The following is a 17,871-nucleotide window of genomic DNA, read 5'->3' as shown; positions in this document are numbered from 1 at the left end:
ATTGTCGTAGTGGTTAAGATGTTGGCTTTCCACGTGGGAGACCAGGGTTCGATTCCCGGCTGTTACACTATCATACAAAAGAAGACCTCAACAACAGCGCTAAGAAACATCTGATTAATATGATTCTGTGTTATTTAAACTTTACTGAAGGCTAACGCACAAAAGATCACTTCAAAATTACCAGGAGACTTTGCCTGAGAGTGTCTGACTGATGGTGCAGTGGTCTAATCATCAGGCTTTCAGTACAGACATTCCATGTTCAAGTCCTGTTCCTCCTACAGCTCAATGCTGCAGTAATTTGAACTTTTCAAGGCTTGAATAAAAAAATAAAAACTCAAAAGCACCAGGAGACATCTGCTGATTGCCCAAAGGTGCCTTGGCTCAATGGTGTGGAGCGCTTGACCCGTTGCCTCTGCTACAGACAGTTGGCAGGTTCAAGTCCCATGTCATGACATCAAGGTGCTGGAGGACTCTCTCCCCCTGTTTCCTGAGATGTAACGGTTGGGGCTTATGTCTGAAAGAACCCTGTCCAGCTAACCTTTTACCATGAAAATGTCCAATTTAACATAAATGGTAAATGGTGCATTTATATAGCGCCTTTAATGCACAATCTCTGTAAAGCGCCAAGGCGCTTTACAGAGATTGTGCATTACATTCACCCATTCATACACCGATGGCAGCGGAAACCATGCAAGGCACCAACTAGCACATTGGGAGCAATTAGGGGTTCAGTGTCTTGCTCAAGGACACTTCGACAGTAACTCTGGGGGAGCCCGGGTTTGAACTGGCAACCTTACGGTTTCCATCCAGGCACTCTACCCCTGAGCCACTGCCGCCCCACAAGGCACCTTGGGGCATTCAGCAGATGTCTCCTGGTGCTTTTGAGTTTTTATTTTCTATTCTAGCCTTGAAAAATTCAAATTACTGCAGCATTGAGCTGTAGGAGGAACAGGACATGAACATGGAATGTCTGTACTGAAAGCCTGATGATTAGACCATTGCACCATCAGTCAGACTCTCAGGCTAAGTCTCCTGGTAATTTTGAAGTGATCTTTTGTTCGTTAGCCTTCAGTTAGTAAAGTTTAAATAACACAGAATCATATTAATCAGATGTTTCTTAGCGCTGTTGAGGTCTTCTTTTATATGATAGTGTAACAGCCGGGAATCAAACCCTGGTCTCCCACGTGGAAAGCCAACATCTTAACCACTACGACAATTAGAGTTTTGAGGTAATCAGGCTGAGGCTGTGAGCCACTGCTAGAATAGCAGTAAACTAAGCTCAATAACTAGCATTAAACTTTAGGAAGAGTGGGATTTGAAAATGAACTCTCTGTGCGGAATAACCCCTACTACACCATCACTCAGTAACATCTGCCTCTTTGTACTGTTGAAGCGATCTTTTGTATGTTAGCCTTCAGATAGTAAAGTTGAAAGAATCAAGAGTTGAACATAGAATCACGTTCATCAGAGTGTAACACCCAGGAATCGAACACAGGTCACCTGCACTGAAGGCCAACATCTTAACCACTAAGCCAAAGCAACTGCCTATGGCTCAGGGGAGATATGAGACTTTTGAGGTCATCAGGCTGAGGCTGTGAGCCACTGCTATACAATAAAAAAAATCTAAAAACGATGGGCTATAACCCATCTTTTTTCATTTTTTCATTTTTTTTAAATCCTCAAAAATGATGAAAAACGGCGTGCTATAGTATGCCGTACGGTATGGGCTATAGCCCATGTTCAAAAATGATGAAAAACAAGGTCATTTTTCTTTTCAAAAAAAAAAAAAACGATGGGCTATAACCCATGTTTTTTTTTTTTTTCATTTTTTTCAAATCCTCAAAAATGATGAAAAACGGCGTGCTATAGTATGCCGTACGGTATGGGCTATAGCCCATGTTCAAAAATGATGAAAAACGAGGTCATTTTTTTTTTTCAAAATTAAAAAAACCGATGGGCCCATGTTTTTTTTTGTTTTTTTCATTTTTTTCAAATCCTCAAAAATGATGAAAAACGGCGTGCTATAGTATGCCGTACGGTATGGGCTATAGCCCATGGTCAAAAATGATGAAAAAAGAGGTTAATTCATTTTTTCAAAAATTCAAAAAACGATGGGCTATAACCCATGTTTTTGTTTCTTTTCATTTTTTTCAAATCCTCAAAAATGATGAAAAACGGCGTGCTATAGTATGCCGTACGCGTACGGTATGGGCTATAGCCCATGGTCAAAAATGATGAAAAACGAGGTTTTCAAAAAAAATCTAAAATTCAAAAAACGATGGGCTATAACCTTTTTTTTTTTTTTTTAATCCTCAAAAATGATGAAAAACGGTGTGCTACAGTATGCCGTACGATATGGGCTATTAGACGAGCGTCTAAAAATGGGATAAAAAACGTTTTTTAGATGTCTATTTTTTGACGTTTTTTATCCCATTTTTAGACGCACGTCTAATAGCCGGCTATTGCTCAGTGGGATGGTCAAAAATTATGAACAACGAGGATAAAAAAAAATTCAAAAATTCAAAAAACGATGGGCTATGACCCATGTTTTTTTGTTTTTTTTCCATTTTTTTCAAATCCTCAAAAATGATGAAAAACGGAGTGCTATAGTATGCCGTACGGTATGGGCTATAGCCCATGTTCAAAAATGATGAAAAACAAGGTTTAAAAAACATAAAAAAAACGATGGGACCCATGTTTCTTTTTTTTTCTTTTTTTTCAAATCCTCAAAAATGATGAAAAACGGCGTGCTACAGTATGCCGTACGATATGGGCTATTAGACGAGCGTCTAAAAATGGGATAAAAACGTCTAAAAATAGACGTCTAAAACACGTCTAAAAATAGACGTGTTTCAGATTTCTATTTTTAGATGTTTTTTAGACGTATATATTTAGACGTTTTTTATCCCATTTTTAGACGCACGTCTAATAGCCGGCTATTGCTCAGTGGGATGGTCAAAAATGTTGAAAAACGAGGATAATTATTTTTTTCAAAAATTCACAAAACGATGGGCTATAACCCATGTTCGTTTATCCTCTGGCTTTTCCGTGATTTTCACCTTTTTTTCAAATCCTCAACAATGAAGAATGACTCACTATAGCGCGCCACTCAATGACCTTGAACAGTATAAATGACCTTGAGCAGTATAAATGACAGTCACCAGTATCAATGACCTTGACCAGTATAGATGACCTTCATAAGACTATAGTATGCCCTCCGAGACCATGGACTATAGCTGTATTTGGGTAAAGTGGTGGTAAGATAAGAACACATTGAGCTGTATTTGGGTAAAGTGATAATATAAGAACACATTCAAGTATCTCACAATGTATAAAGTTCCCAAACCAACTATAATGAGTCAGTTTTGTGTTGCTCACTTCATCACCAATTTTTGCAGAAGAAATATACGTGTGAAAACGTTCTCAAACTAAAATAAGAGACGTTCTCATTTTATTCTGGGACTAGTGAACAGAAATCATATGGAATAAATTGTACTCCCTACAGTTAGGTTCCCAAGTACTAACACAGTATGAGAACCTTGGAGTTATCATATATGAAAAGGCAACACAATGAGCAAAACATTTAAATAAACCATGTAAATACAACAAATTGAGCAGAGCACTGCAGGGACTTGAACCCCGTTCTGGTAAACCAGGAGTACCACACCAGTGCCTTAGTTTGTTTTGTTGTAATTTACAGGTCCATTATTTTCATCTTGTTCTCAAATCCTGCAAAACCATGAAAAACGTCATTGTTATGTATTTCTAAGGGATACATAGCCCTAATTATGAAAATGAATATCCCAACACTAATAAATAGTCGGGACTTGGAGGAGACCCTGGTACAGGAGAATTGTGAGAATGTAATAGAGTAAAAGTACTCAAGTCAGAAAATACCTAATGTAAAGGACTGTAAAACCTTTTAAACAAGTGAATATTAAACGTTATCCTTAATGTTATACTTGTAATCCTATATTAATAATGTAATCCGATATTAATACCTTTTAAGGAAAAATACTTTAGAGGAACAACTACAATACTAAAATGAGTAAAAGTAAGAGCAGGTCTTTAAATAAATACTTTTTGAAATGTCTATGGGAAAAATGCATTGAGATTAATTTCCTGGGCATGGCATCGTCATGAAAGGGGGCGGGACTGCGAAGCTCTAGTAAATTATTTTCAAATCCTCTTAAATCATGAGCTTGTAGATCTGATTTTTTTGCTAATGTTCCCCTCAGAATAGTGATTCTAGGGTTAATTAATGTAGTAAATACATAAATGAAAATTGGATTTATTTATTACATTAACGATATGAACGAATGAATGAATATTAAATGAAAAATGTGCAATCAAAGATTTGGAACTCCTCTGTAGTAACGAGGAATCCCTATCCTAGGGTCCGAGAACCATGTGATCAGAACCATCACTGGCCTCTCTACACTGGCTCCCGGTTAAATACAGAATAGAGTTCACCTATAAAGCTCACAATGGTCAGGCACCACAATATCTCAAAGAACTCATCGATCCCTATACAATCTTAACAGAACAGTGTGTTCATAGTTTACAAAAATGTTTCGTCCTGAATATCAAAAGTTACAATAGGAGGCAGGCGGGCGTTTAAGTCCCGGGCACCTTCTCCCGGCATCTGTCCTCGGGGGTGACACACACTGCACAGTCAAGACTAGATTAAAAACCTCTATGACAAAGGTCACCCGACAAGTAAAAAGGGTGAGAAGAGAACCCCTCCACCCAACCCCCTGAAAGAAAAATAAATCTGAAAATAGCAGATCTACAATCTCACAATGCATTGCATCACAATGCATTGTGAGATTGTAGATCAGCCACTTCCAAATGGCCAAATAGTGGTTGTAGGCCCAGTGGTAAATTGCAATGTAGCCAAAAGGATATATTTTTTTAAATAATCCAAATCTACAAAACTAGTTAAGTGTCCAAATAATATAATATAAAAGTAGGCTACAATATATTGTCCACAGTAGCCTATGTAATTATTTACTTTGCACCTGTTTTAGTTTATTTGTTTGTGTCTCAAAAAATACCAACACATTCCTCATATTGTTGTCCTTTTAGGGTCACAACAACCAACCAACAGTCCTAACAACACTAATGTTTAAACAATAACAGAGTTAATGTTGGCAAAAAAACATGCGGTTCTCAAACAATCCTTGCTATGCACCGCGTGCGGCTCCATTTAAAATCATAAGCCCCGCCTACTGTATCCGGATCTAGACCGTCGGTCATTGGTCCGTCAGAGTGAATCATGGATCACAGCTGTGTGGATTTACAAGCCGCACGCATGCGCGCGCGCACACACGCACGCACGACAGACAGACAGACAGACAGACAGAGGGAGAGGGCTTCATTGTTGGATTGGCTGCAAAAGTTACAGTATTATATTAGCACTTATATTAAATTATATACAACACACAGTATTGTCGGCGTAGTTCACTTTCAAGTTTCAACTTTTGCACTTTCAGCTAGCGCATAGCAAGTCAGACCTCTGAAAGCTGAACAATGATGAAGGCACTCTCCATTTGTAGACTAGGTCCTACTATTTGCAGTTCCTTCTTTGGCCTGCTGATGGCTGCAGAGGTTTAAATTGCTCTGCTGTAGGCTACTCACATTGTTGCATGACAAAAGCCAAACAGAAGACTTATTTTGTACATAATCCTTTTTAGGTATTTGTTTACAAATGAGACATTCAAATGTCTATTAAAGTAATATGTCACACACATTTTAGTGAAATACCTTTTTTTTTTTTTTTTTTTTTTTTTTTTTAGATTATTAAGGTTTCACTGACTTTATTCAAACACTTTGCTTTCCTTAATGAGGCACAAGCTGGCAACAGATTTCTATAATTATTACAGTAGCCTATGTTGTTGCCTTCCATCTTTCACCATTACGCTTGAACTTTCTCCACTTTGCTAAGTAACAGTTCTGATTTCCAATCATTCGTGACAAACCCCTCAAACCCCTACCCCCCTCACTCTCTATAAGGCCAGTAGTGCTGAAGGACACAGGGAATCTCTTGCCACCTCACAGAAGATGCTAATCCTCTTTGCCCCAAGTTTAACTGGGCCACTATAATCCTCCAGGTTTATCTAAGCAGTGAGCACCTAGTGCTGCTGACGACTTGGCCTGCTCTCCTCCCTGCAGCCTCTTAAGTAGGGCAGGACTGGGGCCCGCGAGTGTCACCGTCAGCAACTCTGGAACCGCACACTTCCACAGGAAGCATAAGCTGTTAACAGAACGGTTTTATTGCTTGCTGTGTGTGTGTGTGTGTGTGTGTGTGTGTGTGTGTGTGTGTGTGTGTGTGTGTGTGTGTGTGTGTGTGTGTGTGTGTGTGTGTGTGTGCGTGCGTGCGTGCGTGCGTGCGTGCGTGCGTGCGTGCGTGCGTGCGTGCGTGCGTGCGTGCGTAGTAGTAGGCTACATGTACACAGGCTCCATCACTGAGCCATATTCTCTTAACTAAATAGGAGAGGTAGGCATGTCTCTCAGAGAAACTGTCTGACTCTCTCTCAAAGGTTGAAGCACCCTCACAAGGTGGTGTTAATTATTTTTAGCTTTGAAATAATTCCCTGAAAATCATTTCATGATTACCAGTGAAATAGCTCACCGACATGTGACATTTCTGAGTGGAACGAGCAACCCGGCATTGGGAGAGGAGGGTACAGTCAGGGATGTATCGTTGGTTATGAGGCTTGTGAGATGACCTTTCAGTTCATCTGAGATGAGACGAGGTAGCTGAACCTGAAATGATTCAGAGTGTCTAAACTGACAGCCGAGGGCAGGGCCATGGCAGAGCATCAGCCTGCTGCCGGCTGCCCGGCTTCCATAGGTAACTCTCGTGATTTATTGTGAAATTGCCAGGGACTCAATGTGCCGTGCAGGTGAATGAGTTTTGCTAATAAGAGAAGTGTTTCTGCTCCACAGATCCCCTTTTCTGTCTGAGTGAGCGTGTATGAAATCAGTGTGCAGTCTCCCTGTTCCACACGCTCTGGTGGAGGCGGCTGGCTCATCAGTCTGGGGCTTATCTGATGTTTTAGGTGGGTAGGGGTTGGGAATGAGGGAAGAATAGAGGAAAGGGACTCAACATTGGGCTTGTGAAGGTGCCAATGCTGTAGAGTAGCCCTGCCTGAAAACCAGAACCCCTTGCCTGGAGGGCTTCCAATTTGGATGAGTGGTAGATGTTTATTGTCTCCACCAGGCCGAAGGCATGTGGGGAGAGTATGTTTTGCACTCCGTCCGTCCGTTTGTGTGTGTGTCCGTCCGTGTGTCCGTGAGCAGCTAATCTCGGCCACCGTTAACCCGGTCGATGCCAAATTTTGCACACACACTCCCTGGATGCCAACGATGAACCTCTGCCCCAAACTTTCCAGAACGGCCTGTTATAGCGCCACCAGGAGGCCGCTTTGTGCAAAACAACCCGGTCGATGCCAAATTTTGCACACACACTCCCTGGATGCCAACGATGAACCTCTGCCCCAAACTTTCCAGAACGGCCTGTTATAGCGCCACCAGGAGGCCGCTTTGTGCAAAACAAGTTTTTGCACAGTACACCTACAGATTTTGTCCAAACATCACGCAAATTGGTACACAGTCTCTCTAGAGCCATTCAACGAAACCGGTCTTTCAGATTTCTCAGACTCCATCCTGATTGGTTAAGATTGGCTTCCAAAATTCACAGGAGTGCTCAGTTTCAAACAAAATGCTGCAAATCATGAACACATCGCGTGATTTCCGTGAAATTGTGCACCCACATTCCCACTAGGCCGAGGACGAAATGCCACATGAACAATTTCAACTCAGCCTCAAGGTGGCGCTATAACTGGCCGAAAAGTGTTTTTACCTCTAACTGAACGGATCTGTGGATAACTTTGTATGCCAACTCCCTAGAGGCCAAGGAAAAACCTTTGCCTGGAATTTTTCACATCTGCTCTTTATAGCGCCACCAGGAGGCCGACATATGTAAAACACATTTTCTATTATTACTCCTTCACATTTTATCCAAATTTCACGCAAATCGGTACACATGATCTCCATAGTCATGTGATCAAGACAGGTTTGTTTGATTTCTCATATTCCATCCTGATTGGCCACGATTGCCTCCTACAGTTTTCAGGAGTAGCCCGCTTTGTACAAATCGCCACAACTCCTCAACGCAGCGTCCGATTGCGATGAAACTGTGCACGCATATTCCCACTAGGCTGAGGAAGAATCCTGGTGGAGACCTGTGCCGATTGGCACTTTATCTAGTTTGCTGTGTTTTATTGTTATATTGTTGAACCCTAACTCTGACTGCTAATACAATGTTTGTAGCAGTTTGAACTTGAACAGAGTAAGGTAAACAGCTTAATTCTCTGTCACACACACTGTTGATTCATTGTTCTTTTTTAGTTTTAGTTTCCAATGGCCAAGAGCCTTAATGTTGTCCTGGACAATCAGCTATACAAGGCAGTTGAAGGCACACATTGCAGCGGTCACTCGATCCTGTAGGTTTACACTCTCTATAATATCATTCGAAGGATCAGACCCTATAGCTTCTTCACCCAGGAGTAATTTCCTCCACCAGGCCGAAGGCATGTGGGGAGAGTATGTTTTGCACTCCGTCCGTCCGTGTGTCCGTCCGTCCGTCCGTGTGTGTGTCCGTCCGTCCGTGTGTCCGTGAGCAGCTAATCTCGGCCACCGTTAACCCGGTCGATGCCAAATTTTGCACACACACTCCCTGGATGCCAACGATCAACCTCTGCCCCAAACTTTCCAGAACGGCCTGTTATAGCGCCACCAGGAGGCCGCTTTGTGCAAAACAAGTTTTTGCACAGTACACCTACAGATTTTGTCCAAACATCACGCAAATTGGTACACAGTCTCTCTAGAGCCATTCTAAGAAAAAGGTCTTTCAGATTTCTCACACTCCATCCTGATTGGTTAAGATTGGCTTCCAAAGTTCACAGGAGTGCTCAGTTTCAAACAAAATGCTGCAAATCATGAACACATCGCGTGATTTCCGTGAAATTGTGCACCCACATTCCCACTAGGCCGAGGACAAAATGCCACATCAACAATTTCAACTCAGCCTCAAGGTGGCGCTATAACTGGCCGAAAAGTGTTTTTACCTCTAACTGCACGGATCTGTGGATAACTTTGTATGCCAACTCCCTAGAGGCCAAGGAAAAACCTTTGCCTGGAATTTTTCACATCTGCTCTTTATAGCGCCACCAGGAGGCCGACATATGTAAAACACATTTTCTATTCTATTATTACTCCTATTACTCCTCCATTTTATCCAAATTTCACGCAAATCGGTACACATGATCTCCATAGTCATGTGATCAAGGCAGGTTTGTTTGATTTCTCATATTCCATCCTGATTGGCCACGATTGGCTCCTACAGTTTTCAGGAGTAGCCCGCTTTGTACAAATCGCCACAACTCCTCAACGCAGCGTCCCATTGCGATGAAACTGTGCACGCATATTCCCACTAGGCTGAGGAAGAAATCCTGGTGGAGACCTGTGCCCAGAAGGGCACTTTTTCTAGTACATTTTATTTTCCTATGCTTTTGAGTGGTGCTAAGCGCTCCAACGTGTGGCTTTGTGTATGTCCACCATGTGACGGCATTCAAGTCAATGGCAAAATAAACGTGTGTGTACAGTATGTATGTTTATGTGGTGCTTACTATGATGCTGCATGTCTTCTATGGTGCTTAACAGTTTTCTTTGGTGCTTACTATGGTGCTTACCTGTTTTCTGTGGGGCTTACTGGTGCTTACCTGTTTTCTGTGGGGCTGTGAGTACTTAATAACTTAATGTGAGTACTTAATTTAGACAGTTTTTGGTTTAGACTAGTCATTAGTCCTACAACTACAACCTATCTCAAACCCTCACCCTAAACCTAACCTCCCACGGGGCAGCACAACTAAACCTAACCTTAACCCATGTCTAACCAATGACTAGTCTAAACTTGTATGCACCCAATTGCGACCGCAGGTCACAGTTAGCTATGAAATCGTGCATTTCCAGTCAGTTGGTCCGCCCAGTTAACTATGAAATTGTGCATTTCACAGTCAGTCGGCCACGACCCATATATGGTCATGCCTTGTGACATCTGGTGATGTTGTCAATATTAAGCCCATATCTGGCGATCCCTGATGTCATCAATATTGGCAAGCAACTCTACATCTCACCTCAAACCTCAAACCCTTAGATCTCCATATATGGAGCTGATCTGTTCTGACATGCCTATGTTGATCCACCCCATCCATCCTTCCTCTTCGATGTGAGTGTCTTCCTTTTTACTGATACCTGTTCATTTAAACTCTAGACGCGCCTGCCCCAAAGTTATTAGTGCATCTGCGCCCGGCAGCCGGGGAAAACTAGAGTTCTCAACAGGCCCGAAAGTTAAGGCCTGGCCCTCACCTGGGCCCTCATCAAAACCTGTACACTCAAGACACTGCCCCCGCTGCCACCGTTATATCTCTATATATGGAGCTGACCTGTTCTGACATACCATATGTTGATCTGATACATCAAACCCTGTACACTCAAGACACTGCCCCCGCTGCCACCGTTAGATCTCTATATATGGAGCTGACCTGTTCTGACATTCCATATGTTGATCTGATACATCAAACCCTGTACACTCAAAACATCTAGGGCAGTCCGCACACGCATCATAGAACACATGAGTGCCATCAGACGCAAGGACATCAAATCTCCTGTCGCCAGACACTTCATGGAAGCCGGTCACTCCACAGCAGATCTGTCTTACACAGTCATTGATCAAATTAAGAAATCTAGAAGAGGAGGTGATTTAGACACTAAACTCCTCCAAACTGAATCTAGATGGATTTTTTATTTAAAGTCTGTCAATCCAGGTGGCTTAAATGAAGATCTCTCCCTCCAGTGCTACCTATAAAGTAAAAAGTTATATTCAAAAAGTGATTATATAAGTCTGTCAACATGTGATGTATGTAATATTCTTGTTTCCTATATAACTGTGATTTTGTATATCCTTTCTGTAATGTCCACGCCCACAATCAGGTGATGTCACCAATTAGTAATTCTCAGCACCTGAGCTGTATTGTTTTGGAGTTGTGTAAAAGTAAGTTCTTTGTCTGTGAAAAACCATAGCACTGACGAAGGTCTGAGGACCGAAACGTTAGCTTTTTAATTGCACCATGAGCACAGAGCACCATGAGCACAGCATGATAAAATAAAAGAAAATATATTTATCTAAGTCTCAGTCTAAGGAGTTTTACTTCTTTTTCTATACGGTGAGCGAGTCTTTTCCAGTCAAAGTTTTCCTTATGTTTTTGAGACCACCGCTACCGTAGTTAAGTTTGAAGAGAGAAAAAAAGGACGAAGAAAGGAGCAACAGTTTTCTCAGTGCTTCACTCAAGACACAATCCATATATGGCCAGTACAGATGTCATTCCATATGTTGATCTGACCACCCAGGCCAAAGCGCCAGCGCTCACCCAACAGTCTGCTGTCACCCAGGCGGATGCGTGCATGCAACCTCGCCCCCTTTAGTGCGAGGTCGCTTCTCGCCCTCAGGCGTATTACTGGTATGGTACTTACTATACTTACTATAGGTGCCCACCTGGGTTAGCGCCTGTGACACAGCCCTGTGACATACTGACCAATGACCATGACACTGACCATGATGCTGAAATCATCAGTATCATGTCAGTATCATTATCAGCATCATTGTCAGTATAATTTCTATATCATGGTCAGTGTCTGTCATGTCTGTATCATGGTTAGTCATAGTCAGTATCATGGTCAGCATCATGGTCATTGGACAGTATCATGTCCAGTATCATGGTTAGGGTTAGTGCTCTTAAATCGTTAAATATTTAATATGCTATAGTTTGGGTTTTAGTTTTGCTTTATAATTTTTCTTCACAATATGTGAAAATAGTGTGTGATAATAAACACACAAGAAATTCAATCGCTGATCGATCCTGCAGTTTGCAATATTATCTCCAGTCACACAAACACATAATTAACCCTGTCCTATGGCTTGTTTATTCCCTGAAGAAGACCTCCTAGGTCGAAACGTTGGATAATAATAAATATACAGCATCGTGGCTATACGTGTGTGCGGCCTTTTTCTCTTTTTTACTTATTTACTGCCTTAGGCCAGCACCTCACCAACACTGGTGTGCGCCCTTTCCTGTTTTGTCGAAGATGTGACTGATACCTCGAAACGTTGTCGCTTTTTTACTTGCACCCTGATAATAAAGTAAGGGCTTAAACTGTCTGAATTGCTCCAGTGCCACTGCCTCCTTTCCTCCTGTAACCTGTCCTGCCTCTGAGGCCTGCCATAGACTAGAGGTTGGAACTCCCTTCTACATAATTAACCCTCTTCTAGACGGCTATAGATTCCTGCAGAGCCACGCTGTAAAATAATGTAGATGCCACCATAGTGGCAATGTTTCACAGAATGTTTCATAAAGCTTTCGAATCCTAACATCTTTTTGTTACTGTAATTGTTAGAATGGGATCTTGATGAATGGTACAATGTACCATCTCCAGGAGGGAGGAAGAGAGAGAGAGAGAGAGATAAAGAAAGAAAACAAGTTGAGATTGAGTACTAAGTGTGAATGGTACCATAACATGAAACAGGCATAGAAGTCATCCGCTTTATTTAATTTTGTCAAACGATAGTACAGTGAAAAGTGAACAAATTAAAACCACCCATCTACATTAAAATAAATAAATTTCAGTCCTGAGATTGACAACAAGCAGGAAACAGAAAACAATATCTACTATGATAGTTGGGAGGAGGGTAGGATGGGGAGGTACAGTGGCAGTTTCAGCAGATTGAAGATGGTGGTTGTGGAGAGATCGGGGGAACTGGACAACAGGAGAGGGGTAGAGGGTAAGCAATCACTTGGATGCTTGGCTGTAGGCACATTAAAAAGTTGAAAACCCCAAGATTTTACAGCTTTTTCTTTTAATTCAGACTTCTTATTTTGAAATCTAAAATCTGTATATTATTGTCAGTTAGGAGGAAAAAAGGGTGGGGGGCAAGGTGTTCTTTTTTTCTTGATCCTGAGGAGACAAAATCATTTTGATACATAAAAACAACACTGCAGGGAGAACAATAAGAGATGCTTTATAGATTTCCCATTTCCATATATATTATTTTCTCAAGGTTGCAGCACCCTCAGACTTTGGCAGCATTGGTGCGTTTGATATCATTCTGGAATCAGCCCTGTTTTGTCTACAAGAACATTCGGAGTGCCACACAGACAATAAATAAAGGAAACTAAAAAAGGCAAAATCCCCAAACTTTTTTGTAGAGATCAGATACTATAGCAATATACCCACCACAGGAAACAAATTATTTGGAGGCGGAGAGCATTTTCAATTGAGTAAATTATTCTTAGATTTAAAAAATCTATATAATCATATATATCAAGATGAGCTCTTGAATTTATGACCGGCTATTATGTACTGAGGAGGCAGCTCTGGGTTTGTACCATTGAGGGAAAGCTTATCTGCACAGCCCAATGTTCTTTGATGCAGCTTACCTTCTGTAAGCTAAACTTCCATATCAAATGATACCCACATGCCACTCATCCAGTTGTATACTGTGGGGCACTACTATAAAAAAAAAAAAAAAAAAAAAAAAAAAAAAAAAAAAATACATTGTGCTCTTACTCTGTTGCAAACCACAGCAAATCCTTTAATGATATTGTGTAATACAGATATAAGGCTGGTGGGTCAACTATAAGAGCCTCCTCAGGACCATCTGAATTATTGATTAAAGCATTTTCTTGCAAGATAGGAGCCAAATGGAGAGGTCTATGCTTATGATTTTATCTTCTCCAGTTGGCAGTGGAGGTTAAGAATGGGTATAGAAGAGGACTCTAAGATGAGAGCCCCAGGGGCCCAAGGGCAGCCAGGGGACATGACTGAGGTTGGGCAAAGCAGAGTGGAAGGGGCAGCACCCCCCTGTCATCTGTAGGTTAGAGACACAGCGCCAAGATTCTACAGAGAGAGCAGCTGCCCTTATTTTTTCCATCCCTCTCTCTCTCCTCACCATCCTGTGTTGTGAGAGTGAAAGCACTAATCCTCCTTTGAATTGTACAGTACCTGTCCACTCTCTCCTCCTGCTCACAGCAGTTAAAGTGCGTAATACAGGACTAGACCTTTGCACTGGTTAAACTGTCTTCATGGACTTACTGGGATTTACCAGGGGATCTTGACGACCAGTAGTAAGTCGATTCCCCTCCACTTTGTCCTCAGATCATCGTTGTCTGTCTCATTGCCCTTGAAATATCTTTTAACACTGAGAAATCTTCCTTTAAGTGTTATTTGAAGGCTGCAATAAATCGGTTACTTACTTAACAAAATATTGGTGTTACTGAGTGTGAAGCACTGTCAAAGCTTAGCTACAGTTCAAATTGAGAACTTGTGTTCTGTTTATTGATGTTATGGAAAACGAGGGCTCCAATTGGTTGCTTGATGAGAAAGACAATGGTGGTTTTAGAGGATGATATTCATTGTGATTGTGAAGCCACAGCGAATTGAAAGAGCTAGGGCTGAAACCAGCACCAGGAACGTGGCAATTATCCTGATTACTGATGCTTCGAGGCTTCTCTGACCCCCAAATCCCTCCCTCTATCTCCCTCTTTTTTCCTGAGATCTGTCACAGAGCACGGGGCCCCTCAGCCAGCCAGGGCACCGCAGAAGTTCACAACCATGCATAATCCAACAGAAAACAAATCCCCTCCATCAAACAGCCCCAGCTTTCAAAGCAGGCCCCAGAGCCTGAGATGCATGGTGTGGTGCCGAGGCCCTCGGAGACTGCGTGGAGGCTAGCCCCCCAAACGCCTCCATCCTCCCCTCCCAGCTACTGCTAACCTTGGGTTTGTTTAAGCACTGCTGAACCCTGTTGGCCCTGGACAGAGGAAGGGGGGGGGGGTTGGATAATGACATGCCATATGCCACTTTGCCTCTGCAGCTGAGTGAGCCTTGCATAGATCGGCTCAGGCACAAATCTGTTCGAAATTTAATTCCATTATCCTAATATGGGCTGAGCGTCCATTGTCCAAATCTGGAATCCGAGAATGGACTGGAGCTAGGGGTTAGGGTGCATCCCACCCATTGGAGCTCATGGATGTGTGTGCGGAACTGGGGCACAGACCATTTGGAGCCTGTATGGTAATGTAACTAGAAAATAAAGAAGCTGTATCTAATTTCTGCGTTCCATTAAACACGATAAGTGCAAGATTTTTACTATTTCTGTTAAAACAGAAAATAATTATTTTTACCCCCTCCCCCCCACCCCCACCTCCCTGGAAGTCCCTTGCCATTGGAAATGGGGTTGATTTCAGCCCTGAGTGAACGCTCTCCACCGGCAATGTCTAGCTGCCAAGCGTCATCCAATATTCCCATTAGTAGAGCAAACTTGTGCCTCAGACCTTCACTGGTGGGAAAGGCCTGACACCAGGAACTCAACTGCCTCTAGTGTCTCCTCCTCTCTTCAACAGTGTGGCACTGTGACAGGGTTTAATGCTCGGATGCCGAAACCAAAGGGAGGGGATTTAGAGACTGGATGTATCTGTAAATCTGTCAAAAATAATTCTACAAGATAGAAAATATGCTGGAATCAGAACTGTGGTTGGGGTATTGAAACAACAAACAAAAAAAACCCTGGAATGTTAAGGAGGCTTACTGTGCAAATTCAAGTCAAGGGCTTGTTATTCCTTAGACTGCAAGCTTTGTCGGCCTTCAAAGACAGTAGCACTTTCACAAACACCATTAGCTTACTGATTTAAGGCTCGTGGCTAAAATTAAGCTAGGGTTATCATAAAGAGGAAAGCAGGTTTGGATAAGGGAATGCTAATGATCAAAGAAACAATATTTTCCTCTTCTCACCTGTCTATCCATCTAAAGAAATTGAGATAGGGAGGGAGACATAAAAAAATGGATGTTAAAAGCACCTATAAATTATTCCTTTAAACAACACTATGTGGCATTTATCTGTATAGCCCAGATGTAACCCTTGATGTAACAAGCGGACCAATTAGATTCAAGTTGTCTTGACGGCAGAGATGAATCTACTTCACACATCCTTTTACTAAGACCAGCTCTAAATCCTATGGATCTGTACAAACAACCAGGGCCCAATTTTCCTGACTGCTAGAGGACATACTTAAAATAATGACAAACTTCAAAGCCAAGATGTGGCCTCTGAATATATTCTTAATGAAATTTATTTTACACCTCAAAACAAAAAACAAACAAAACAAAAGATGGGGATTGGGGGACTTGGTACATTGGGAATGTATTCACAACTGTAGTTTACATTTTTGGTGTAAGCTCAGAGAAAAATGTTAATACAGTCATAATAATTGCACTTCATAAATCTAGACTGATGCCAGTATTTCCTGACAACAAAGCTCCGACTCCCTCTCTCCCTCTCCAGTTAATAAATTCAATTTACCATTGAAATTTGACTGACAAAAGAAATGCTAATTTAAGACCAGAGGACTGCAGCACTGATCCAATTTTTCTCTTTCACTCGAGTCCCACAAGGCATTAAACATCTCAGTAATTTAAGTGCAGTACATTCAAGGGAACCTCACAGTCATAATAAATATTTCACTGCTGTGAATCATCAAATTAATGACTGGCCTGGGCTAAATGCATCTCAACCATGGGCTGAAATGGACAAGGAAAGCAGTGAACCTCATCTCATCTCATCTGACATGAGAGGACAGGGCATGATTGTTTTCATTTTGTTATTGTTTGGGGGTTTTGGGGTATATAGGGTGCCAGAAACATTCCCACTTGTTCCCACTTCTTGCTCTCATTGTGATAGCACAGTATGAGATATGGGGCTGTAATAGCACACTTAAAGAGACAAAAGAGAACTCATTCTCGATACTATCTTGGGAGAATATCTATTGTATAGCCTCCAACAAAACACAAACAACTTTAGTCAACTTTGTAGATTTCTTGAGAGGATTTCCTATATTTTGCCAGATATGATGATTTCTTTGAGGGACTGGTGGATACGTTTGTCAGTCCTGGTGGTAGAAAATCTTGTAATTAAAAAAAAAAAAGTCTGGGGATTTTGAGAAATACAAAGCACATGCATGCGTGTGCACACACACGCATACAAATAAGGTTATGTGAATAACCTCCCAATCATGACATTCATCATTGTAACATTTTGTTTCCTCTTTTCTTTCTTTCTTTTTTTTTGCAACATTTTCTTTTAAATATGTGTTTCAAGATTGACTGTAGATTCCAGTGTTGGTTAGGAAAGAGAGCTCTCCCACTAGGTTCTTACAGAACCAAAGCAGCGACTATGTCTTACAAGAGGACATGAGAACTGCACATCAGCTTGAGGAGAAAAAATTAAATTAAAATAAAACCACAAATGAGAAAAAGAAAAAAAGCATTTGAGAGACCTTTCCCCATAGCAGCCAATGCATACAATATACCTACAAATATATAAAACAACAAAAAATAGGTTCAAGTTTTTCAAGTTTCTTAAATATATCATATCCATCCAAACTACCCAATTCCAAACTTCAAAGTTAACAAGATTTCAAGCAGTGCAATTTATGTATCAATTATAACAGCAATAATAACTAATATTTTACTACCATTTTAATTCAACATTATGATTCTTGTACATAACGCCCATAATGTTCTTCTACTCTTGTATCAGCGTGTGTGTGTGTGTGTGTGTGTGTGTGTGTATGTGTGTGTGTGTGTGTGTGTGTGTGTGTGTGTGTGTGTGTGTGTGTGTGTGTGTGTGTGTGTGTGTGTGTGTGTGTGTGTGTGTGTGTGTGTGTGTGTGTGTGTGTGTGTGTGTGTGTGTGT

The sequence above is a fragment of the Protomyctophum parallelum genome (genome assembly GCF_964188405.1).
Source record: "Protomyctophum parallelum genome assembly, chromosome: 15".
NCBI classification, from domain to species: domain Eukaryota; kingdom Metazoa; phylum Chordata; class Actinopteri; order Myctophiformes; family Myctophidae; genus Protomyctophum; species Protomyctophum parallelum.
This window is presented reverse-complemented; position numbering follows the sequence as displayed.